The 26,354-nt window shown below is 37.8% G+C and overlaps 1 protein-coding gene across 8 annotated transcripts in view; it reads left to right on the top strand.

Annotated features, from left to right (window-relative positions):
* The window catches only part of BMPR1B (bone morphogenetic protein receptor type 1B), a 369,968-nt gene that overhangs the window by 147,934 nt on the left and 195,680 nt on the right, over positions 1-26,354 (top strand). For all 8 annotated transcript variants that reach the window (XM_084897221.1, XM_084897222.1, XM_084897220.1 and 5 more), the window contains exon 2: positions 4,965-5,066. The gene's annotated coding sequence lies outside the window, so the exon portion shown is untranslated. The remainder of the gene's footprint in view (positions 1-4,964; positions 5,067-26,354) is intronic.

The following is a 26,354-nucleotide window of genomic DNA, read 5'->3' as shown; positions in this document are numbered from 1 at the left end:
TAACTTATTTCAAATTTTTGGTTCCATACTTCTCTTTCCCACCTCAAATAGGATTATCCTAGGTGTAAAATCCAGATCACTACCATAGTAACCACACAAATAGAGCACAAAAAGCGCTGTTTGTTTTGATTTCGTAGTGATGGAAAGAAAACTACACAGAGAGATGTTTAAGGGGCATAGATGATGCCACAAAAAACGTTGTCTATAGGACATAAGTTGGGATGTACTTTGCCTATACAATAATTTATATCTTATAAGTAGAATCCGGGGAATAACTGTATCTTTTATACAGTCAAAAAAGTTGGCAATGTTGAGAAAATCATTTTCAAAATGATATTTTTGTGTGGAAATTGAACTGTTAATTGAAAGGATGGGATTCTTTGCAGCAGAGATGGAAAAATATACATTGCCGTATGTGAAGAAGGTTGAGGGCAGTTTATTATAAACAGATGAGTTTGTCAAATACATCTACACACACACCCCTGTTTTGGCCTCGAAGACAAAATTCTAGGCCCACAGATAGAGAAATATTGTGTACTTGTACATCTCTCAGATAAGTAGGCATTTTATTTATGCACATATTAAGAGGGAACAGTTTAATAGTAGGGATTAATCATACCTGGGGCAAAGATCCTGGAGGCTATCGAATTTGCTGGGCTTAGTTAGAGTGAGGTCTGAGCAAATGGTGAGAATGTAACTCAGAAGGTTCTGATTCATCCTTCGTTCCACTGCTGATTATACCAGAAGCATCACTGGACTCCTGGATTCAAATTATGGTAGTGGCTACAACCGCTTCAATCCTAATCGTAAGGGCAGGACGTGTAGAGTATAGTTCTCCTGCCCAAAGGTAACCTCTGCGTAGACTTTGGTGTCTCTTCCTTTTTCGTATGAGTGTGTGTCTTATACACAATATATACAATTATGTAAAAGTGTATTATATATATATATATATATATATATATATATATATATATATATAATACACTTTTACATAATGTGAATATTGGTATTACAATTTGGATCAAATATGCACATGATTTTCTAAACTGCATTTCAGTTTATTCATTTAACAATTCTTTACTTTGTGCCTGCCATAAACTAGGGATTCCCGGAATTCAACATTCCCTTGAAAGCATGGCATTTGATGACTTCTTAATATTCTATTAGATGATGAGTTATTTAACTTTCTCCTTATTATTATATTGTTGGGCATTTGCATTGCTTCAGTTTTTTTTTTTTGCTAGTATAAATGATATTAAATTATCATCTTATCTAATTTTTCCTATGTCAGTATATCAGATTTTTTTTTTCTGAAGTAAAAGCCCAGTAAATGTAATTATATTTTAATAATCCTCAATTTGGAGAAAATTAGCCAAACAATAGGGTATACAGAAATAATCACTGTGGTAGTCTTTTCAGTCATCCAGCATTCTGGATGGAGTTTAAATGGCCTGGACTTAAACATCGCTGTCCTGTGGGTATATCAAGGTGGTAGCACAGTGCAGTTGCCTAATATGGGACAGATATTTGTTATGACAGATCGTGTCATTGCACACTGAGTTATTCATCGCTCATTATTGTTCCTGACATCTCAACACCCAATTCTTATGCATAAACAGCTTTTAGAGCCTACTTGATCTCTTACACCCTTCTGGGTCATTGATGCTATACAAACATTTCACCGTACCATGGCCCTACTGAACAAAAGAGGAGGAAAAATTTAAAGGAGAAAAGAAAATTCCTGCCCAACGCATAGGTATTTGTACGATAATAAACAAATGTTGCTTTTATTGAATTTTGAACTATGTATGGTATTTGGTTCTTTTTGAAACACCCTGCAAGTAGCTCATGGCCGTAAGATAAAAGATAAGCCCTAGTTCTCTCTCTCTCCCTCCCCGTTCTCTTCCCTTCTGTGTGGGTGTGAGTGCGGGCATGTGCGTGCATGTGTGTGCATGCTCACACATTCTCACGTGTCTGTTTTCCCAAATAGGCGATTTGGTTCATTTCAGTCCTTTGTAGCGTTCACAAATATTGAGCCCAACGTGTTTAATCTTCCCACGAAGCGCTTCAGAGATCCGTCACATGAGGTCATTGGTTTCTCTTTAGTGCTAAGTCATAGCAAATTATCATCTTTCCTGGGTTGATTTTGTAGAGTGTTAAATGCCGTTTAAATGTCCCTTAGATATGAAGCCATTTATTTTTCTCCTAATCACTTAAAATAGCAAGAACTAATCAACCGGAGTTTTTCTCCTTGTTACGAACACACCAATCTGCCCCTGACTCACGTGCGTGTTTCTGCCTTTAGGTCAGTGGGAACTTTTCCCAGCCGTGTTTTCTTTTTCTCCCTTCATTCCTAATTTCTCTGAGGAACAAATGGCAGCACAGTTAAGCATTAGGAACTTGTTGCCGAAGGTGCTAACCTAAACATCAGTGCCAGGATACGACCGAGACTTAATAGACTAATTAACTTGTCTACTGCACCCCTGACCTGGGGCTTTCGTACAATGGGCTGCACTCAAGGAACCGAGAGTCTGGTATCCAACGCAGAGAAATGCAACTTTGTGTGCTTTATACATCAACATGCAATTAATACTGGGTTCTTTAAGAAAATAGATTTTGAAAACGGAACTTTATTCCATCACATGTTTTTGAAAGTCCGATACTGCGGGATTCTGTGTGCCTTTCTGTTTGTTTTCTTCTCTGGCATTTTACTGCAGTGCTACACAGAACCCTCACGCTACTTAATCCAAATGTGCAGCTGACCTCCAGAGGAGCCCAGTGATAGAGAAGGCCACAGTTTCCGAATTAACCTATTCCAAGGGAGGATGCCCTTACAGCCACAGTGACTCGTAGGAACAAATAGGAACTTGAAGCTTGAATGGCATTTTAAAATGTGTTTGCATTATGAATTCCTGGCGATGGTATTCATGTTTCTTTCAGTAAGAAGATTAGTTTTATTTCCTCTTAGGTTCCTTTTCTCACTCCTCCTTCACGTTGGAGACAGTTTAAATATACTTCAAGGGCAGTTAACATTCAACTGCCACTGAATCCAGGGCACTGAGTAGAAGCTGAAGTGAATAAATCTATTCATATTAGTTTGTCAAGCTATGGGTTATGCTTCTCTCTGGATCATGGGAACCCACAGAGAGGTAACAAATCAATGCTTTCCTGTTAGGATTTTATTTAGAATGGAATTTGTGAATTTGGAAGCATTCATTAGACCACCAAATGTCTGCTGAGCGTGTGGCATGCACTGTGGTAGGCACCATGGATAAAACGGCAAACAAGAGTGACTATTCCCAGCCCTACTGAAGCTGATGATCCAATAGTGGAAGTCACACAAAGTACAGTGGTTACCCCTTATTTGTTTGAGGTTTCACTTTGCATGATTTCAACTATCTGCAGTCTACCGCAGTCTAAAAATATTTAATGGAAAGTTCCAGAAAAAAAGTAACTTATAATTTTAAATTGCGCACTGTTCTGAGTATGATGACGAAATATTTTGCTGCCCCGCTGTGTCCCTCCTGGGATGTCAATCTTCCATTTGTCCAGAGTAGCCACACTACCCACCCATTCTTTACTGAGTTGCCATCTCAGTTATCCAAGTGAGACCACATACATCTAACTTTTATGTTGGCATACTGTTACAATTTACCTATTTCTTTATTAGTCATTGTTGTTAATCTCTTAATTTGTAAATTAAACTTTATCATGGGTATATTTGTATAGGAAAAAACATAGTATTATATATGCATCCCCTGGGAGGGGGTGGGATCTTGGAACATATGCCCCATGGATAAGGGGGATAACTGTAAACACAAAGAATAGCAGAACTCAAGGCAAGACTGCTTGTGATGCAGACGGGGGAACAGGGTAAAGGGATAGGGAGTGACTGGAATGTGTGTGAGGTGCAAAGTGAGCCATGGTATTTAGGGAATGGCTTTCAGGAAGGCTATGTTAGACCTGAGAACTAAAGGATGCGATGGTAGCCTTTGGGTGGGGCCGTCCTCATTCACATATTGGTAGTCAGTTCACCTGAAGGTGGCATAAACAAGATTCACATGCACTTCTCAGTATAGGTGTGCTGCATGGACATACTCAGAGTGGATAATGCTTAGAGTTGATGCTTAGAGGATACCAGTTAAATGAATAGAATCCTGTCTAATAAAAGAGTAATATGCAAATTGACTGTCACTCCAACACACAAGATGTCTGCTCCCATGTGGACAAAGATGACTGTCCCCATGTGGACACAAAAGGGCAGCCATAAGATGACCCGAGGAGAGGGCAGTTGGGAGGGACCAGGCCTGCAAGGGAGGGCAGTTGCGGGTGATCAAGCCTGTAGAGGAGGGAAGTTAGGGTTGACCAGGCTGGACAGAAAGGGGAAGTTGGGGGTGACCGGGCCTGCAGGGAAGGGCAGTTGGGGGGACCCAGGTCTGCCGGGGAGGGCAGTTAGGGGTGACCAGGCCTGCAAGAGAGGGCAGTTAGGGGCAATCAGGTTGGCAGGGGAGCAGTTAGACATCAATCAGGCTGGCGAGTGGTTAGGAGGTGATCAGGCTGGCAGGCAGAAGCAATTAGGAGCAATCAGGAAGACAGGCAGGGGAACAGTTGGGAGCCAGCAGTCCTGGATTGTGAGAGAGATGTGACTGCCTGTTTAAGATCGGGCCTAAACGGGCAGTCAGACATCCTTCTAGGGGTCCCAGATTGGAGAGGGTGCAGGCTGGGCTCTGGGACACATTCCCCAGCCCCCCATGCATGAAATTCATGCAGCGGGCCTTTAGTAAATAAATATTGGCATATGAATTAAAGGGAAATTGCTTTGTCTCTTTAAAGTTACGTTGCCTTCAGTAGTGGAGTAAAAGATTTAGGTGTTGTGTGCATTTTTATTTTGTTTTTATTGGAATGTAAAGTGAGCCTCACATCAACAGTTTTTGTAGTTATTTATTATTTCTTTTATTTTGCAGGTTTCAGCGTGGTCAAGAGAGTGAATGAATCGGAAGTGGGTGTACCTTGCATGAATCATCAATAGCATTCTATGCTATAAATATCAGCAGCATATTTATCTGGTTAGTATTCTAAATCAAGTCAGACTTGGCCTGATAGTACACCTCTTATAAATTAAATAATTGTTATTAAGGGAAAGACCATAAATTGATTTTGTGTATCAACTTATATTGAGACAATTCACCATATGTCTAGCGAGGCCACATACAAGTTAGTTAAGGTGTTAACAAAGTCATTTGAATTCCTGTGGGTGTGTGTGTGTGAAGAGGGTGGTACTGGTGAAGGTAAGATGTCAAATGGCATAGAGACCAAATGAGAAGAGTGACTATGGAGTTTATTTGCTGCCTGTGAGTGAATTTTATTATATTTGTACCCATTTAAAAAAGAAAACCTGATGAACAGGTATGTTTGCAGTCCTTCATTTTGACAGGTTGGGGGTGGGCAGGAGAGATGAACATTGGAACATTTGGTGTTTGAAAGACAGTCCAAGATTAGTCGATAGATAAACATAGTTTCCATTTTAGACTTTAGAGTTATTCTTGACCTGTTTCTTCTTGTTTATTCATTGAGAACTGCAGTTTTAAAGGTCCAAAAAATATTTCATTTATTCTTGAACTAAGAATGGATTTGATTTTCAGAAAAATTCATGTTACATGTTGATGTTGTTCAGAGTCTTTTCTTTGGCTCTTCTCTCTACTCACTCAGTTTAATTGTGTTCACCCACATCTGTGCTTTCAATGAGTATGATTCCATCCCTTGCATCCTTTAGTGCAGATCCTTATCATTTCTCAGTTATACTGTAAAATAGCTTATTAACATCTGTGCACCTTTCCCTTTTCCAAACTGTTCATCATTTTGTCAGCAGAAAGGATATCTGTTCAGACCACTCTATCTTCATTGACATTTGATGCTTCCAGGATTATGTCCTTTGGCATATATGTCCTTGGATGCCTCCAGGATTATGTCCTTCAGCTTCATCTCAGTCTTGCCTTCCATTCTAATCTTTTCGCTTGGCTCTATCCTTTCTATACCTGTACTCATAGCCTATGAATATACTATAGTTTCTCTGTTCATCCGCTTGCTCATTCACTCATGGTTCTGTTCCTTTGCACTTTCTGTTCCCTGTTTCTTGAATGCAATTCCTACTTATTGTTTACTTGGGAAATTTTATTTATCCTTCATGATTACATTCAAAGAAAATATTTCTTTCTCTATGATTCTTTCCATGGCAGAGATAGGTACTTCCTTTCTCTCCTCCCATAAGCCTTGAATGCATCTCTAGTTTGATTCTCCATATACATTTTAAAATGTTTCCTTGTCTCTCTTATAGTGCTCTGTAAACCCCTTTTGGATAGTCACTGCCTTCTTTTTTCCTCTTTATCCCCAGCCCTCAGCACATTAACTAGTAGGGCTTCAATTGTCATGTGTTTAATGAGCAAAATAATACATGCTTCATATTTATCACATGATATTTATTATGGAACGAAAATTATAAGGATATGACTTAGTTTCTCTCAATAAGGTTGTGATTTTTGTTTGGTGGACAAGACTTAAACACATGAAATAATTAGGGAACATAAGATAAAGCATAGTGTATAAAGGAATTATCTACACTAATAACAGAGAAAGGTTCAAATTGACCATACTTTCACTATACCCACCAGCCAATCAGGAGTGAGTATGCAAATTAATGCAACAAAGATGGTCAGTTAATTTACATACACAGGCATTGAGCAGCAGGGGGGGTGGGATGCTCTGGGCCTCTGGACAATGTGGGAAGGTGGAAAGGTGGCTCTGGGCCAGACAAAGGCAAGGCCAGAAGCTAGGGGAAGGAAGGCCCATTCTGCACAAATCTTTATATATTGGGCCTCTAGTTTATATTATAGAAGTTTAGTAGATATACATACACATACTAGTATACAGATACACAGTAAGTGGAGGAAGAGCAAAGGTCAAATTTAAGTATGACATAGGCTTCATGAACTAGATAAGAGGGTAATGGGATAGTGAAGGAATGTACCTTACTAAGTCTTAGATTGTTTATATAGGTTTGGTATAAAACCAAACATTGGTCCTTTTTATTTGTAAAGGGCCAGAGATCAAACAGGAGAAATTACAACAATGAATGAAAGTTGAAGTGGGTTCTTGGTATGTGTTGGAAAGAGATTAATCCATGCCTAGTGAAGTCCAGTGGGGATTGGGTCTAAACAGGCAGTTGGACATCCCTTGAGGTGTCCCAGATTGGAGAGGGTGCAGGCTGGGCTGAGGGACACCCCCCAACCCCGTGCACGAATTTTGTGCACCGGGCCTGTAGTACACTTATAAAAAAGAAGGATCTCTGTACCCCTGAGACATCATGGGGGGACCTGGAGAGTATTATGCTAGGTGAAATAAGCCAGTCAGAGAAAGACAAGTATCACATGCCCTCACTTACATGTAGAATCCAATGAACAAAAGAAACTGACAAGCAAAATAGACCCAGAGACATTGAAGCATGCAACAGATGTATCTCAGAGGGAAGGGGTGTGAGAGGTGGGAAGAGATTAACCAAAGAACTTACATGCATATAACCATGGACACAGACAATAGTGCAGTGAAATCCTGGGGTGAGCTTGGGGGAGAAAGGATCAATGGAGGAATAAAAGGGGACATCTGTAATACTCTCAACAATAAAGATAAATTTTTAAAAAGAAAATGAAAGGACAAACAAAAATTAATTCGTGCTGAAATCGGTTTGGCTCAGTGGATAGAGCGTCTGCCTGTGGACTGAAAGGTACCAGGTTTGATTCCGGTCGAGGGCATGCACTTTGGTTGCGGGCACAACCCCAGTGGGGGGTGTGCAAGAGGCAGCTGATCCATGTTTCTAATCGATGTTTCTAACTCTCTATCCCTCTCTCTTTCTCTCTGTAAAAAATCAATAAAATATATTTTAAAAATTAATTCAGTAAGTTGGATATGACTTCCTGATGGAAGAGAAACCATCTTCCTGGGGAGTCAAAAAAAAAAAAAAAAGAGAAAATGAATTGGAGTGAGCAGGAGGTTCACAGCAAATGATTAAGTTCAAATATGCACTATACATTTCTCATTTTCAAGGAAATAGATGATGGAACCAGATTCTTAAAGTGATGGATTCTTATGAGGATCTGTATGTGAGCCAAAAGATATATGAGGCAGAAAGAAAACGTAGGAACTTACACCCATGTCATTCCCTAAGGTCTTTTGCACGTTCCATAGTCTTGTGTGTATGTTTCTTAGATGGTGTCAGAGTTTTTATTTATCCTTGTGGGAGAAATAGGAAATACTTATACTCCATCTCAGTCCAGAATCACTTCAATTTTTACAAGCTCTTTGTGGTCTTTAGAATTTAGGATTGGAACGTGGTCAAGCTTTTCAAACATAGGAAGATAGTAGCTTCAAGGTACTGTGGAATCCACAGCACCACAGAAAATAATTAGATTAATAGCTACGTTGACCTCATACCTAACCCACTTTTTGAAAATACATAGATTTTATTGATTTTTTATAGAGATAGGAAGAGAGAGGGATAGAGAGTTAGAAACTTTGATGAGAGAGAATCATCAATCAGCTGCCTCCTGCACACCCCCTACTGAGGATGTGCCTGCAACCAACATACATGCCCTTGACCCGAATCGAACCTGGAACCTTTCAGTCTGCAGGCCTACGCTCTATCCACTGAGCCAAACCAGTTTCGACCCAAACCCACTTTAAAAGCACATTATAATGTCCACAATACCCTATTTCTATGACAACCCTGTTTGGAAGGAAAACTAGGGCAAAGAGAGGTTTTTGAGCTTTGCCCAAGATCCCAGACAATCTGATTCTATAATCTGAACTTTTAATCACTGTGTGTCCCCTCTACCATTTGAGAAGGAAAAATATTTTTTAAGGCTCTGAGATTCTAAATTGGGAATCACAACTTTCAACAAATGATTAGGGAAATAGATGATGGAACCAGATCCTTAAAGTGATGGATTCTTATGAGGATCTGTATGTGAGCCAAAAAGAGCTACAATTAAAATTGTTAATTTTTCCCACATTTCTCCTTTGCTCTAGAGTTAATTTCACAACTTCTATAATTAAAGGGTAACCCAATACTATGAGTTTAAAGCCAGAGTAATAACTAAACTTTTCAACATAAAATTAATGGTTCTTGACAATGTGGTGGTCTGTGATATTATTAGGGTGTCATGAAAAATTTTAAATTGCAATTTGAAAGTGGGCTTGAGTGCCCATTGTACTTGCAAATTTGGAAATTGTCCTAGACTAGTGCAGTATGAATCTGTGCTTGATTTTGTCAAGTTTGTAAAATTCATAAACTTTGTTATTTAAAGTCAGATCTAGAGGAAACGGGTAACTCATATTTCATATCTAGCTATAGCTTTCTTATTTTCTCATGATTTTTTGATAGAGGTAATCAGGTAGAGGTGATATATTACTCATACAATTTTGTAATATGTCACAAAAAATCTTAGTGGTTATTTTATAGTTTTTAGGGTTAGTGACTATATTTTCTGATTTTCACAGGCTGATGTAACTTTCTCCAGGTATTAGATAGGAAAATGTCTTGTTTTGGTTTGAGATATTTTAAAGCAAAAGTCATTTTAGGGTACCTTGACCACAGTTGAAGAAAGCCAACACTCAGGAAAGTACCTGGAGAATTTCAGCAGTGTTCTAGTTAGTGTGGTCAATGCTTTAGTACGAATTGTTTGTCTTGAGTCAGATACTGATTACAAATTAATCTGATACTACTTCCTTCCCCCGTTTTTGGTCTAGGAACTGGGCCAACCATACTAATGCATTTGGAGTGATTATGATGTAAAAATATGAAATTTATGAAATAACAGGATAAGAATTCAAAATACAATTAGATACTGGATTTGGTTATTTTTTTCCCATCTGACTTCTTATAAATTCAGGCTTTTGCAATATTGGTTTTGAGATTTTCACCTTGCCTTAGTCCCTGCAGATAAAAATTTCTTACCAGAGATTTACATTTTTAAAGATTCTTTTTTTGTCTTTATCTCAATTGTTGAAGATGTAAAGAAAGAGTATTTAGTGAATTGTACAAGACACATATGGTGTCTTAATATCAGCTAGATTGCTAGTTAATTTAGATTTTTATTCAATTCAGTGTTTTGGGATTTTTAAAAATCATGTCAGCTATGCACTTAGGGCACTCTAATAACACCAAATTTGTTCCTCTCCTTTATGCTGAATTGACTATATTACCAAGCTCTATTATTTTATCCTGTGTTGGTCTCAAAAATTCACCCTTAAAGTTCTTTCTCACTTCCACAGTTTTCTTCAAAGCTTTCATTCTTGAATAACTGGTGTTTGGCACAGACTTTAACTGATTTCTTTGTTTCAGTTTTTTTTTTTTTTTTTTTTTTAACTCACTGCATAAAAGTTGCTCTGAATTTTGAGGTACATGGGACAGGTGCATTATAACAATGCATTAAATAATTATTGATTGGTTAGAAATGAGTTCGCAGAGATAGAAATTCAGATACTTCATTTGAATGTTGGAATTTTTAATGATAAATATATATATATATATATATATATATATATTCATTATATATATATGTTAGTTTGGTAATAAATCTAATGAAATGTAACTAGGTTCTTTCTTCACTACCTTGTATATTTTAGTTATAAAACTTGAACCCTGGCTATTCTATTGGCGATAAAAGAGAAAAAAGAAAGTGGTTACTTACTTTGAGTGAGTAAACATTTAGTAGTTCAAAATGGTAAAGCTAAAATGAATATTTTCTTCATATGTATTTTTATATTTATTTGTAAAATAGAGTTAGATGTTTAAACAGATAAAAATTGTTATGAAAGTTTTAGCAGGTGATATGGACAACATAGAGAAAGAAAAGTCTGCATTTTTTGTGAAACTTTTTCACACATCTCTGAGATTGTTGCCTTGGCAACCACTCATTTTGGGGAGCTTATTTTCACTAGGTTGTTCTGTTTTCTTTTCGAGAAAAGAAAACCCAAAAATGCTCACCTAATTCTAGTTTGTTGCTTTTTCATCATTCTTTCAATAAACTTTTAGTTGTTGATGCTGAAAAGTGTGCGGCAAAGATTGTGTGAACAGTGCTTGGCTTCTATTGTTTTGTGTTTCAAATATCACTCATCCATTTCCAACAGGTGTTCTGCCAGCTGTGCCCAAAACTCTTCAAATGATTGAGAATCTATTTCCATACTTACCTTGCATGGTGGCTGTTTACTGTAAAAGGAGTTCTCTGATTACATAGTTTTTCTGGCACTGCCAAAGACCAGCAGACAGAGAAGCCAGTCTAATTGGAGGTGTACCTGCATGTTGTTATTGCGTCCAAAGAAGGAAGAAGTGGGAGGACTGGGATTGTCTTGTGCGTAGCTCTGGTGCCGATAAATGAACTTTTCTTTTAATCGTGTATATTTTGGCACATATATTTATGTTGTGGCAAGAAGGAATTTAAATGGAGTCAGGATAATTTTATTTTCACAGCTGCTGGAAGATACAATATAAGAGAACACTCAAAATTTTAGAGCTAGGTGGCTTATTAAAATGGAGGGAAAGATCTCTTCTACTTTGCCTCTTTAATGAAAGGTAAAATAATTACAAGGTCTTTTCTATCTGTAAAATTACCTGGTTTGTGATCATAAGACTGGATTGAGAAGATGTAGGCTATTTTATGAATAGATCACACTTTTGTCAAGATGTTAAACAAACTGTTGAACTTCTTGAATATTTATGTTTCACACTACTGAGATTAAACTATCCTTTGTTTACTTACTATTAATCCACCAAATAAACCAGTCTCAATAGGCAGTGCATTAAACAAACCCGTTTCCCAGGGTGATAAGTAGCGTTTGCCTCCAGCTATAAATAATCATGTCTGAAACATCTCATTTTCAAACTGTAGTTATTTGTAACTGATACCATGTTTAAATGCCACCTTATAGCTGATATCAAATTTAACTGTTGCTGTTACTTTATGGCATACCATTATTGGATTGAATTCTAGCCTCAGCACAGTTCCAAATATAAGCAGGTGTTAAGAAATGTTGCCTGAAAGTTGCAAAAGATACAGTATGTCCATGCAGATAAAATAGTCTTATTTGCAACATTGAAAATATGTTTACATTTTATGGACAAATGAAACTGATGAGGAACTAAGGGGAATATGAATACTTCCTCTGCTTATATACGGTCCTGGGTTGTAACACTACTACGATCTAAAGTACTGTAATATCCTCAGTCATTAAACCTTCCACTGTTAAGTTCTGACTCTTCCTATTTACTAGAAAATTAAAACAATTAGAATTCTCAATTCTAAAATATATGCCAGGATATGTAGTCTACCATGGTGGCAGACAAAGCTGGCTCTGGTGTTAGCTGTTGGTACGTGAATTCTCACCCTTCCATTCATTCCTTGTGTGACATTGGGTAAGCTACTTCACACGTATGTTCCTCCATGCCTTTACCTCTGAATGAAGACAATAACAGTACCTGCTTCATAGGTTTGTTTGAAGGTTAAATGAATTAATATGTGCACAGTGATTAAGTCAGGGAACTAGAATAGCATAACTGTCATCATTCCACTGCTTGGTCCTCCCATGCCTAATGAGTGTAGGATGAGAAATACTATTGTAGGGAAGTGGAGCTTCATATACCATTGTTTGTCATGGTATTCATTTTAAAGTTGCAGAAACTAAAATTGAATGCTGTTAAATATTTTTTTTCAAGATGAGACAATTAGTGGCATATTTGGGACTTCAGTTTGGGAAATTTTCAATGTCTTACATCTGTTTCTTTTTTTCTTTTTTTTTTTTTCTTGAGCACTCAAATAATTTTAATAGCTACACTAGAGGCTTGGCGCACGAAATTCGCCCATGGGTGAGGTCCCTAGGTCTGGTCTGTGATTAGGGCCATCTTCCCTGGCTGCCTGAAGCTGGCCCTGCCCTCTGCCACCACCCACCACTGGTTCCCCATTCGCCATCAGGTGCTTGGAGCTTGCTGGCTGGGAGGAGGAACTGAGCGGTCAGCTGTTCTCGTCCACTCGCCGGCCTCACCCCCACAGCAGGTCACCCTCTGTGTGTGGGGCAACTATCAGGGCAGGACCTAGGCCTGGTGTTGCCCGCATCCCCTGCCACCCAACCCTGGTTCCCCATGCCCCATCGGGTGATTAGAGCCCTCTAGTTGGGGAAAGTGACAGAAAGGTGGTCAGTGTGACTCATAGTGGCTGGCCAAGTGGTCATTCTGGTCACTCTGCTGTTAGGGTCAATTTGCATATTACCCCTTTATTGTATAGGATTGAAGTGCAGTGCATGGGTGGGGGATGGCTGGCCTGCCCTGATGGGGACTCCAGATCAGGGTGGGAGGTCCCCGCTAGGGAGTGGGGCCTACGGGGTAAGGAGCCACAGTCCTTCTGGTCTCTGGTTGTTCTGGTTGTTCCACCATTTTGGTCACTGGGCTTTTATTGTATGAGATAGTTGATGATCCAAGTTTCTCTTTTCTCTAATTTGGAATGTCACTAAAATAGTTAAAATGGTGCAAATGAATAGAGTGCAAACTTTGAGAATATTCATGCTTTTCTAAGATTACTTCAAAAATTCTCACTTGGGAAATGGGGGCTTATATGTTTTCCTGTAAAAGAATACTAAAATAAGGAAACCACATGCCTCTTTTAACATCTCCTCTTCTGACTGTGCCAGAGTGTGAAACTACTTAACATTCTGTGCCATTTATAATACATAGGTAAGCTCTTAAAATTAAAGTGTATTATTGCTTTGCATCTCTTTGAAGATCAGGGTTCAATCCATTGTGCTTCTATGTAAAAATATATAAGTGCCCCAGCCGGTTTGGCTCAATGGATAGAGCATCAGCCTGCAGACTGAAGGATCCCAGGTTTGATTCCGGCCCAGGGCACATGCCTGGTTGCGGGCTCCATCCCCAGTTGGGGGTGTGCAGGAGGCAGCCCATTAATGATTCTCATCATTGATGTTTCTATCTCTCTATCCCTCTCTCTTCCTTTCTAAAAATCAATAAAAATATATTAAAAATATATATGGTAAGCAAAGGGACATAGTTTTCTTGTTTAGATGACCTTGTATAGGTTCCTTCAAGGGCCTAATGATTTGTATTGTAATTTTTGCAAAGCTTTGTGGTTCACAATAGGGTATCAGACCGTGAGATACCCTATTGTGATGTTGTTAATTTTGTGTAGTTCCAGTGATGAGTGAGGCTTTCTAAAAGTAGATCTACAAAGAGGCCCTCATTACCTTTTCCCGGTAATTTTCTTTAATGAACTTTTTGCCTTATTGTAATGCTACCATAATGTTTACAGTGCAACCTGTATACCTGCATTAACGAGCCATTGAATGGCTTGGCTGTCTGTGACATGTAATACATTCCAGCTTTTTTCCGTGACATCATTGTTATAGCAGACTTCTTTGAGAATGTGAACAGCAGCTGTACACTTTTGTGAGTTTTACTTTATGAACCATAACCACTTTTTCAGGTTTGTACCAGTGATAGGGAAGCTTGATGCTTAACCAATGAAGCCAAACTCTGAGCCTTGAAACAGTGAACAGATCTAGTGGTGTCATGGGCCCCATGTATGGAACATTTCGTTACACAACAAAAGAAAACAAGGGTGACTGCCATTTAGCACATTGGCTAAGGGGGTTTCCGTTATCTCTTTCTCAGCATAACTTCATAGAGTCAAAGTAGAATTGCAGTTTTGTGTCAATGGATGTAGCATATCTTTCATTGGATTTTATATGAAAACTTGATCAGATTTTCTAGCATATGACTGTTCTATTTCCCAGCTTTTAAATAGAAAAGCAAAATATTCTTGTTCCTTGAAGGTGAAAAACATAAATGCTTATTCTTACCATAAAAGTAATAATCTAATATGGTGGGGAATAATCTCTTAATTAAGTATCTATGGACTATTTATTTATCTGTAGATAAAGTAACCTTGAAATAATGCCTTTTCCTGGAGTATTTAAAATTCTTCAGAGAATTTATATAAGAAATTAAAATTCCTGAGATAGGAACATTTTTATAAGAATATACTAATAAAAGGGTAATATGCTAATTAGACCAGATGTCTTCCAGACATCCATCCAAATGTCCTTCCGGACAAAGTCATGGTGGTGGGGGCTGAGGCAGAGGCAGTTAGGGGTGATTAGGCCAGCAAGGGAGGGCAGTTAGGGGCTATCAGGCCAGTAGGCAGAGGCAGTTAGGGGTAATCAGGCAGGCAGGCAGAGTTGGTTAGGGGTGATCAGGCAGGCAGGGGAGCAGTTAGGGGCATCAGGCAGGTAGACAGAGTGGTTAGGGAAGTCGAGCTATCAGGCAGGCAGGCAGTTGAGCAGTTAGGACCCAGCGGTCCTGGATTGGAGAAGGAGCAGGTCAGTTTGAGGGATGCTCCCCCCTCATGCACAAATTTCATGCACTGGGCCTCTAGTCTTTCATAATTCCTTATTTTACTTTAAATCTAGACTTTTAGAATATCAGCAATTTCACAAATGCATGATCCTTGCTAAAAGTAGTGAGTTTTGCCATGGAATATTAGTGAGTATAGTAACCTCTTTGAATCTTAATACATTTTTAATACATAGGTAAGCTCTTAAAATTAATAATATAGTACTGCTTTGCAGCCATGAGCTCTAATTTTTAAGACTGTTATTGATGTCACTTTTATTTTTTGAATGGGGATTAGTTGTTTTCTACTTAGCAATGTTAGAAGACAAAATGTCTATTTTTCTTTTTTAGATGCCCAGTGAAAATGAAAATTGTTTGTGGTTTTTAAAAATATCAAATCTTGAATTTATTAAAGAACAGTAATTCTAAACTATCATTTTTTTCCCATTGTTTTCATATATCATGTAGTTTGAAGTGAAGTTTAAAGGAAAAATGTCTCTGGGAAAATTCTTACAGAAGGCACTGAAGCAGTTTTGAAATAAGCTACATAAAATCAACTTTTTTTTTTTTAGTGGCAAGGATCGAACCTATAGCGTGTATTGTTAAGAATAGCCCAGAATTATGAATAAATGGTGAATTTACAGTTTTTAGTTTCAGTTACTAAATTACTTCCTCCAGTTAAGCAAAAGGCCCACATTAATAAATATGCTGTTCTCTTTCAAATGCTATATCTTGAGATTAGAACTTTAGTTTATACGTATCATAATATTCAGAAGGGCAAATTCAGATAAAAGATCTGACTTTAGTAGAAAGTGTGTGAGGTCATAATCTTTGTGTTCTTATGATTAAGTTTGGATTGATTATTACTCAAAGTTGAGAGATTTAATGGTTTGTTTATTGAATATGTCACAGCCATTCTATGAACTTCTTTTAAACAAGTGATATTTTCGTAGTTAAGAAAGTTTCAGTTGTACCTGCCAGATTGCCTTAACACTACTTACATGCTTATCTCATGGTGAAGGTAACTTTAACAAATAGGATAAAGTGAGACTTTCTAGGGAGAGATTGCTTATAGAGTATTAGTATGGAATAAGACCATCTTAAAAATAGTCATGGTTCTTCCCAGATGGCTGCTTGCCTGTTTCTAAGATAATTAGTTACCTACTTTCATGGGTATTAACCTTTTTTTTCTATTAGATTATAACAGAGGTGGGTTACATCTGGCCCATGGGCAGTATAAGGCCCCTGAAGTCATTTGGTCTGGCCCTGCCAAGGCATTAGGAGTGAGTTAATTAAATGTTTGACCAAATATAGCAGGCTATATTTAAGTTGATAATTTTGTATGGCCCATAGATTGTGTTATAAATATTTAAATAGTGCTTGGTGTGAAAAACTGTTCCCCACCCTTGGATTATGAGGTCTTTGAGGAGTGGAACATTTTTTCCTTGTAACCCCTCTACCCCCTCCCTGTGATTGGGATGAGAGTAAGTATTCAATACAAATGTGTTAACTGAAGCAATATGCTTGTTAGCCAACCAGGATTTGCGAGTCAAATTCTGGTTGGCTAACAAGCACATTGTTATTCTATCCATACCTTTTTGTGTGGATAGGATCAGTTGGACAAGTAGCCAAGGATGGTGTAGTAGTAAGATTTAATGATCTGGCTCATCTTGTCTCATTTAGCACTAGTCCTTGCAATTTCTTCTTCTTTTTTAATAATAGTATTTATTATGAATTAATATATTTATCAGAGAAAGAGAGAGAGAGAGAAAGAGAGAGAGAGAGACACTTCGTCGTTCTACCTATTCTCCACCTCTTCATGCATTTATTGGTTGCTTCCTGGAGATTGAACCTGCAGACTTGCCACATCCGGAAGATGTTCTAAGGAACTGCGCTACCCTACCAGTGCTAAAATTTAATTTTATTCTTGTAAAGAGGCCCTACAACCTGCACCCTCGGGCTCTTTCTGGCTTTAGTCCTGAATCACACTTTCTCTAATAGTATTCTTCCAGTTACTCACAAATTCAGACCATACTACAGCAGGTCCCTGAACAACATCATTGTATTCAACACCACTTTGGTATAATATTGATTAGAAAAAAATCAATTCCCAGCTGGGGCCACTGTCTGGGCGGAGTTTGCACATTCTCCCTAGTGTCTGCATGGTTCTCTTCTGCGGTCCAGTTTCCTCCCATATTGCAAACCTGTGCAGGTGTGAGATGAATGGCTTGTCAACATTATCCCAGTCTTAGTGCCTGTGGGTGTGAATACACCTTTAGCTGCCAGGATAGTCTCTGGCCAACCTCAACCTTGGAGTGGAATTAGTGGGTTGGAAAAGAATGATCTTACTTGTGTTTATTCATCTTTCTTAAATGTATGTGTAGCTCACATGTATTCCAGTGTTTAATATAAAAATATTTTTGGATTTATTTAGAAATTTGGATATGTCTTATGACCAGAAACATGACATAGAAAGCTAACTCTTATTTGTATCAATTACTAGCAACCTGTGGTAATATTGGTTTCATTATGCATCATTTTGCTTAAAGACACAGTTTCCAAGAACTATCCATCACCTTAAGGAGGTACTACACTGGGATTACTGTAGGGATCGGTTATAGGGTTAATCCTCAGACTGACCTACTGGCAAAGCCACAAACAAGTCCCAGTTTAGAGGGCACAGCTCTCTTAGCATAATTAAGCTTGATCTTGTGACTACTCCTTAGATCCTTCCTGCATAGCTAATGGGCTGTGGGAGGTGCAACAAGTGCTGCCAAAAAGAAGTGAAACTTACAAGAACATTGTAAATTACCTTGTTTACCTCTGACTATAAAATAAACCATCAGCTTGCAGTCTTGATCTGTTCTGTGGCCTCAGCCACGGATAAAAGATCCACCTAGACCCAACTTACTCTCTTTGTCTGTCTTTTCTTCATCCTTCACTGGCCCTCCCTGAGGTTCGCCGAATTCTTGGCTGTGCTGGCGCAGCACAGATTATTACTACTAACTATAGCTTTTGGACTGCCATTCTGTGTTAGGTACTTTATTTCTATGCAAAATTCATTTAATTTTCAAGCACTTCCCGTGTAGAAACAAGTAACATGTCCAGTGACACATCCCCGACAGGGTCCAGCCAGGGCTTTCTGACTCCACACCTCTGTCCTTAGGCTCTTCCTGGTCACAGCCTGGTTCCCCTGTCGCACCTGTTCCCTTGGATTTCTCCAACTGTTAAAACCCTTCTAAAGTGCCTTTGTCCACCCCAGGTGTGCTTTCTATAATAATACCACTAGATTCATTCTGGAAGGTCCTAGAAGAAGAGCATGATGCATAGGATGAAGGGAGAATATGGAAGACAGGCCGAAGTTAGGGCTAGACTAGAGAAAGCAAGAGAGAATCCTAGTGCCTTCAAGTCTCCGACTGCAAGTTCTCATTTTCCAAGTCAAATACTGTATTTGAGCACAAAACCAATATTTCTGCCTAAAACTGAATGAGTAAGTAGGTCTTTTGAGACAGCTAATCTTTCTCATTCAGATATAAGCTAACAACGAAGAGGAAAAGAACAGGAACCTAAAGAGACCTGGCTCCCTATCCTCGCGGAGCCCAGGGCCTTTAAGAGGCCATGTGACCTTGGGCAACTTATATACCTGAGTGTAAGTTTCATTATTTGTGAAAGGGAGATAGCAGTTCCAGATTCTGGCTGCACAACAGAATCTCCTGGGGCCTCCCCCTTTTTTATATATATACTTTTATTGATTTCAGAGAGGAAGGGAGAGGGAGAGGGAGAGAGAGACATCAATTGGGTGCCTCCTGCATGGCCCTATTGGGGATAGAGCCTGCAACCTGGGCATGTGTCCTTGACCAGAATCGAACCCAGGACCTTTCAGTCTGCAGGCTGACACTCTATCCACCGAGCCAAACCAGCTAGGTGTTTAGATTTCTGCCTCAATTTGCTAAATCCCGGTCACCGCCTGGTCTTATGAAGAGGTAGGGGATAGAGACACGGGGGTGGGGGGGTAGTGGAGCATGCCTCACTGAGGAGTGTGGGACTTCATTTGTTGCAGGCAGGGATGTTTTCAAGCAGTTTACGGATGTTCTCTTACAACCGTGAATGAAGGGAGGCAAAGTATATGCTATCAAACAGGTAGTTAAACGTCTTTATTTTCTGAAATGTATAGCTTAGATTAAACGTATTTGTCAGCACATTCTCTGAAAAGAATCAAAGGTGAAGTCAGTTAAGAGATTAGACTTTCTTTTCATGGATGGATTTATATTTCTAATTTGTTTGCAAATGAAAATTCATTCATTCCTTTTATTCGCTCAGGAGCATGTTAATTGTGTGCCAGACACAAATTACGTTGCTCCCTCAGAGAAAATAATTTAATCTTACTGAGCTGCTGCCTACATGTGGAATAATTGAATTGGGTGACTTTGAATCAGGTGAAGAAGGCTGATTCCTTAGGATCTTTTAATTGATAGAAAAGATGTGTTGTTTTTCTGCCACACATTTATACATTTCTCTTACATAAAAAGACAACTGTGATTTTCAAAAATCACAATTGTATTAATATTTGGTTTCATTATCAAATGCCTAAGAATGTGCCACAGATTGCATAATCTCACTTTTGTAGGTTTTTTGGTCTGGTCTCCAATTCCTGCTGTTTGTATTTGGAACAGGTTGTGCTTCTTTTCCAGAAATCTTATTATGGGGGACAAACAAGTCTCATTTATACTTTGGTTTTAGTATTTGCCATTACATTTCTTTCATCATTACTATTAAAATGTTGGTTGAGGTTCTTTTTATGGAATATATATTTAAAACTTTTCTTCATTGATTGACTTAAGGAGAGAAACAGAAACATTAATTTGTTGTTCCACTCATTTATGCATTTATTGGTTGATTCTTATATGTGCATATGTGCCCTGACTGGGGATCGAACCCAGAACCTTGGCATATGGGGCTGATGCTCTAACCAACTGAGCTACCTGGCCAGGCTAGAACATATTTTTACAGTAAGTTGGAGGCATCTCGAAGCTATTTCAGCTTCAACTAGCAGGCGGTAGAAAAGAGTACCTGCTTTGGGCTTTCAGTTAAGGTTTTTTTTTTTTTTTTTTAAAGGGCCAGAGATCACAAGGGTAAACCTACTCACTCAGATTTAAGAATTGATTGTACTGAATTGCTTGATACTTAGGGGTTCGAGACACCATAATTTAGTGGAAAGAAAAGCAGTTTGGGATTTGTAATAATGTCTCCAAGAGGCTACAGGTTGCTAGACTTTCACCTTCGCAAGTTCCTTCAGTAAATTTCTTCACCAAGACTCAGTTTTATTGACTACAAAATGACTGTATTAATTCCTATCTGATAGAATTACTGAGGATGAAATGACTTCTAAAAAGTAAGTATCAAATTTAATATTTTCTTTTAACTTCATTTTATTTTTCAATTACAGTTGACATTTGATATATGACTTTCAGTTGTACAGCATAGTGGTAGGACATTTAACTTACGAAGTGATCCCCTAATAAATCTAGCACTCACCTGACACCATACTTAGCACTGTATGATTGACTATAATACTGAGTCTCGATAAATGTTATTTTCCTCAGAGAAAGGGTTCCAGCCACTATATAGGAGCATGGAAGTGTATCACATGTGCATATCCTGAAACCCAAGAGTTCTGTTATGTTCGATTGATTATTGATTTTTAATGACTTTATTTTTAAAGAGCAGTTTTAGGTTCACAGCCAAATTGAGGTAGAAGTACAGATGTTTCTCATATATCCCTGTCCCCTCATATACATGGCCTCTCCTCCGTCATCAGGTATACATTGGTCTTGGTCCATGTAACTAAATGGTAGGACACACAGTCAGACTAACAGACACCAGTAGGAGTTTGGAAGAGAGCCATGTCTATGAAAGCTGTGGGTAGTGAGAAGAGCTTCCTGTGGGTGCAACTTGAGTGGAATTGTATGTGAATAGACCAAACCAGACTTCAGACAGTGCTCTAACACTATGTGTTAACAATAATAGTTAACACTAATAGCTAATATTAGTATTAATTCTAAGGGCAAACACTAACATAGGATACTCCGCAAGACATTGTTCTTAGTGCTTCACATATATTAACATTTAATTCTTACACTAAATATATGAGGCAGTAACTGCTATTATCCCCATTTTAAAAATGATTAATGTGATGATGTCAGTAGATTTTACTTAGCTGTGATCATGAAGATACGTTCTTCATTTTTCACAAATTAACAGTGAAATGAAAGCCTTTACAATTCCTCAAGATCCAACATTTAAAATTGTCTCATCATATTCTTAATCATGCCCTATAAACTTCCTTTTTAAAGAAAAGTTCCTTTTTATCATAGCCTCATTTCCCATAAAGACATAATATAATTATTAACAACAACACAGGAAGATAAAAGGCTTTTATGGTTTTGGAATGTGGGGTAGCTTATTTTATAATTTTATAACTTCTTTTAAATTTAGATCAGCACATCAGATTTTCATGCTTCCTTATTTGTCTGATTAAAAACAACTGGTAAAGCTTATCTCTAGTGAGAAATAGAACAGAATGTTGAGTTTGCAAAATATTTACGATAGTAGATTTAATTTCTAGTTACTTGGGTGCATAACAGGCTAGACTTTTATTTTTAACAACTTTGATAGACTTAGTGTGCTCTTGTCAAACTTTACAACATAAATTGTGTATAGTTGGCAAATACCATCAGTAATTTCTTTCTGGTGGAAACAGACTGATTTTTATTGTGTTGTTTAAAGGGAAAATAATTGAAACTAATCTATCACTTTTTTTCACTCATCAAAGAAGCTGAGTGTCAATTTGATTTGGTTGTAACTCTGTCTTTTTCTAGTGAGATGTAGGCCGTATTCCTTGTGACATCAAAGAAAACCCTTTAGCTTCTAACAGAAATAGAAATTACGAGATACTTAAAGATGAACAGATTTGATTGTGATAAAAAGTTTTTTAAATTGTGGATTCCTTTATTGATGCAGACAGCATTCAGTCACTGGTATTGGTTTGTTCATTTGCCAAAATCACAGATGAACAGTCAATAGGGCAAGTGTGGAGTCCTCTAATTGGGGCCATGTTTCTTGTGGGTATTTACTTATCTTTCTTGTTGTTCACAGACCTTGCTGTGGATTAGTGGTAACAATCCTGTGCTTGAGCATGGCTGTAAAACTGGATGCCTCACCTCAGAGGCTGCCTTCCAAGGCGGTATATGAGGTGTGATTACAGATTGTGAGACTGGCTTCCACTTGATGGGCACGGAGTTTGCCTGTGCCCATGGAGTTTGCCCCCGTTGGGTGGTTTTTCGTTTTTGCAGTGTGTGTGGGAGTAGGTGTGTACGAATTCTTTGTGGCTCTTCCTTTTTTGTCTTTTTTCTTGCAAGACTTCAGGATGTTTGAAATGAGCTCTGATACTCACCCTGCCGAGTTTGCTGTTTCATTGGCTCTCGTTTGCTCCTCTTCTTCATTGTCTGCTCTGGAATTTTGGATGAGAAACAGTTTTGGTAGCTGGCCCACCTCTCTGTATTCCTTAGCTCATCACAGGCATGTTTCAGAGATGATTTTGTTACCATCCATTTTTTTCACTCACATCTAGGAGGTAACATGTAACTCCAATTAGTGAATTAAAATACATCATCAACTCTAAGATGTGTGTTCTAATTTCAGAGATGTAACAGGGTGAAAAATATGCCTATTGTGAAGGTAAAAATTTTACTGATATAAAATGTATTTCTATGAAGGATTTAAGGATACTTTTTTTAAAATCTGCTTTTTTCACTACACTCTTTGGACACATCAGTGAAATATGGTTGTTACTATGGATTATCACTGATATTTGATATATAGTAAGAGGCATAATATGGATGTAACCCAGATAAACATATATATGGCAAATTCCATTCTTTGAACATTTCTCTAAACAACTCTGTTTTTAAAAGAAAAAAGGTTTTTAAATCCTTACCAGAGGATTTTTATTTTGATTTTTTTTTTTAAAGAGAGAGGAAGGCAGAGAGGGAGAGAAACATCAGTGTGAGTAGCAAATATTGATCTGTTGCTTCCTGAACACACCTCGACTGGGGATTAAACCTGCAACCTGGGTATGTACCCTGACGGGGATAGAAACACCACCTTTTGGGGTACAGGGTGATGTTCCAACCAACTGAGCCATGAAGGCTTTCTACTTGTTAATCCACCCATTCATCCTACGGAGAAAGCAGTAATACTAGTAGTAATGTTATCATTGGATCATTTTCATATGGTCATTAAAACATGGTGTTTAATACCATAAGCTTTAGAGGAAAGCAGACTTAGGTTCTACTTTGAGCTTGTGCAAATTATTTCATTTCTTTCAGTTTTCGCAGATAGCAACCACGCTTTCTACATAGAGCTGTGTTCTGGGTTACACATTAACATAGGGAGGACACTTTCCACAGTGTCTGGGCATGTGGCAGCTGTCTTAGTCTGCTAAGGCTGCCTACCAACACACTACAGAGTGGGTGGCTTAACTATAGAAATTGATTTTATCACAGTTTTGGAGGCTGGAAGTCCCAGATAAAGGTGCTTTCTTGGGGTTGTAGATGGCCACACTCCTGCTGCCTTTTCCCATGGTCATCCTCTATGAGCATGCATTCTTGGTGTCCTAATCTCTTCTTTCCCAGACAGCAGTAGTATTGGAATAGGGTTCCCCCTTACAGACTTGTTTTAACTTAATTCCCTCTTGAAAGGCTCTATCTCCAAATGCAGTCCCATTCTGAGGTACTTAAGGCTTCAACATATCAATGTTGGCGGGATGCAATTCAGCCATAATAGTAGGTCCACAGTATTGTTATTAATAAATGCTCCTGGATTACTTACATAAAGACTTCTCAGGTTATGCCTGGTGTCAAAATAGAGTGATGTCAGTGGGGTGAAATAAGTAGACTCGGCCCCGGACAGGTCACAGAGAACATTAGGGTTTTCTCTGGGTAGGGAGGATGGTAGTACGAGTTCCAGCAAAAGGTCAGGAGTTATAAATAATGTCTGGAATCTTGAGTTTTGAATGAGAATAGTATGGTTGGAAAAATTGTGGGAGAAAGCTGATTTGGTAGGAAAATAGCTTTATGTTTGTAAGTTGTGAGAGGATAAATGCCTATAAGATAAAGAGAGACCAGCTTTTAGAGTCACTTGAAAGCCCAGCTGTTTTTTTTTCTTTTTCTTTTTTTAACTCATAGTAAAGACTATTTAACTGGAGAGTGATATGAAAAAAAAACTAGGAAGTTATAAACTTTTTTTTTTTACTTTATAAATTTCTGTGTTTTTAAAAATATATATTTTATTAAGATAAGCAAAAGGTATTATACAATATTTAAGAATTTGGAGTCCTTCTCTTGGCCTTCTATTTTAATTTAATTTTTTTTTCTTTTTTTATTGTTGAAATTACTACAGATATCCCCCAACTCCCCCTCCCCCCACACTTTGCCTTTCTCCACCCGGCCCCCTACCCTCCCTGATCTTCATTGCATTGTTATCTGTGTCCATGGGCTATATTTTCTAACATAAAAAGTAAATATATATTCACATATTACTCGTATAACTAAAATAAATGCATTTTCAAAGCCTTTGAAATGATCTTGTTCGCAATCCATGATGATGGTTAGGTAGGTAGCAGCCTCGTAAGATGAGGAGCCCTTTGAGACAAGGTGCTCAGGGGCTCCCCTCTCCCTCCCCTGTGAGGTCCAAGGATTCTTCCAGGTCCAGTCAGGTTGGCCTCCTGTGTAAGCCCTGAGTGAGTCAGTAGGCATTTTATAGAGACTCCTGAAAGTTGAATATTGCTTTGGATTATGAAAATATTTTGTACTTCTCACATTTCTGTTAAATATTTTTGCCATTATTACTGTCTGAGCCACATTAGTATCTTTATAAGGACAGCATTCTTTCTTGAAATGTAATATAAAATTTCATTACAAAATATGTAGTTGAGTTCCATTTCATAAAGTTAATTTACTTCACAGAGCTTTGGAAATACTTTAGCTAGTGCATTTTTTATCTTTGATTAAAATGTCAGGTAATAAAATATTATGTGTTGAGATATATCTGAAAATCTAGGGTAGAGAGAATGACTTCAGTTACCACTTGGAAAGTTTTGTGAATTATTTATTTTTGAAATCCCTTTAAAAGTATAAAATAAAAAGATCAATGTGAGAGATAATTTAAAAATTAGTTTTCAAAGATTTAAATGTTAATTGAATTGTCTACATGCTTTCAGTGTCAATGTAAAAGCTTAATAGTTTTTGAATTATTGTTTAAATCCAGAGTTAGTATAAACATATGTTGAATTATTGCATGATCCTAAAAACCAATCCTCTCTTAATTTGTTAGAGTAATCTGAGATGCTTAATTTTTGTTTATTTTAGCTAATATGAAAGGCCAATAACTTAGTGACTCTTTTGCTTTATGATTGCAATTTTAGTCATAAATCATCTTTTAAGGAAAGTAAAATTGTATCTCAATAAGAGGAAATATTGTATCTGTATTATCAGTTCTAAATGAAATATCTTGTCATAATGGTTGTATTATTAAGGTTCTTGTTTACTTTAAATATAATTTTACATCATAAATCTGTGTGCTAGAATCTTTAGGAGATCTTATCTTTGGGTGTTGTGTGTGTGTGTGTGTGTGTGTTTCTACATGCTATGTCAATGAACTATATTCAGGGACAGCCAGAGTAAATGGGGTGAATTTCTTTTATGTCCATGTGTATTTGGTGATAGTAATGTTAGAACACAACAAGAGAAAACTATTTGACATCCTGAGGCAAATTAGGTATAAGGGTCTGCTTTAATTTTAAAAACAAAAGCTCTACTGTTTCTAGCCAGAAAACCAAATATCTTGGAGT

This window comes from Pipistrellus hanaki (genome assembly GCF_964339955.1).
Source record: "Pipistrellus hanaki genome assembly, chromosome: 1".
In the NCBI taxonomy this organism is placed as follows: domain Eukaryota; kingdom Metazoa; phylum Chordata; class Mammalia; order Chiroptera; family Vespertilionidae; genus Pipistrellus; species Pipistrellus hanaki.
The sequence above is the reverse complement of the archived record's forward strand: the minus strand, read 5'-3'. Positions and strand labels throughout refer to the sequence as shown.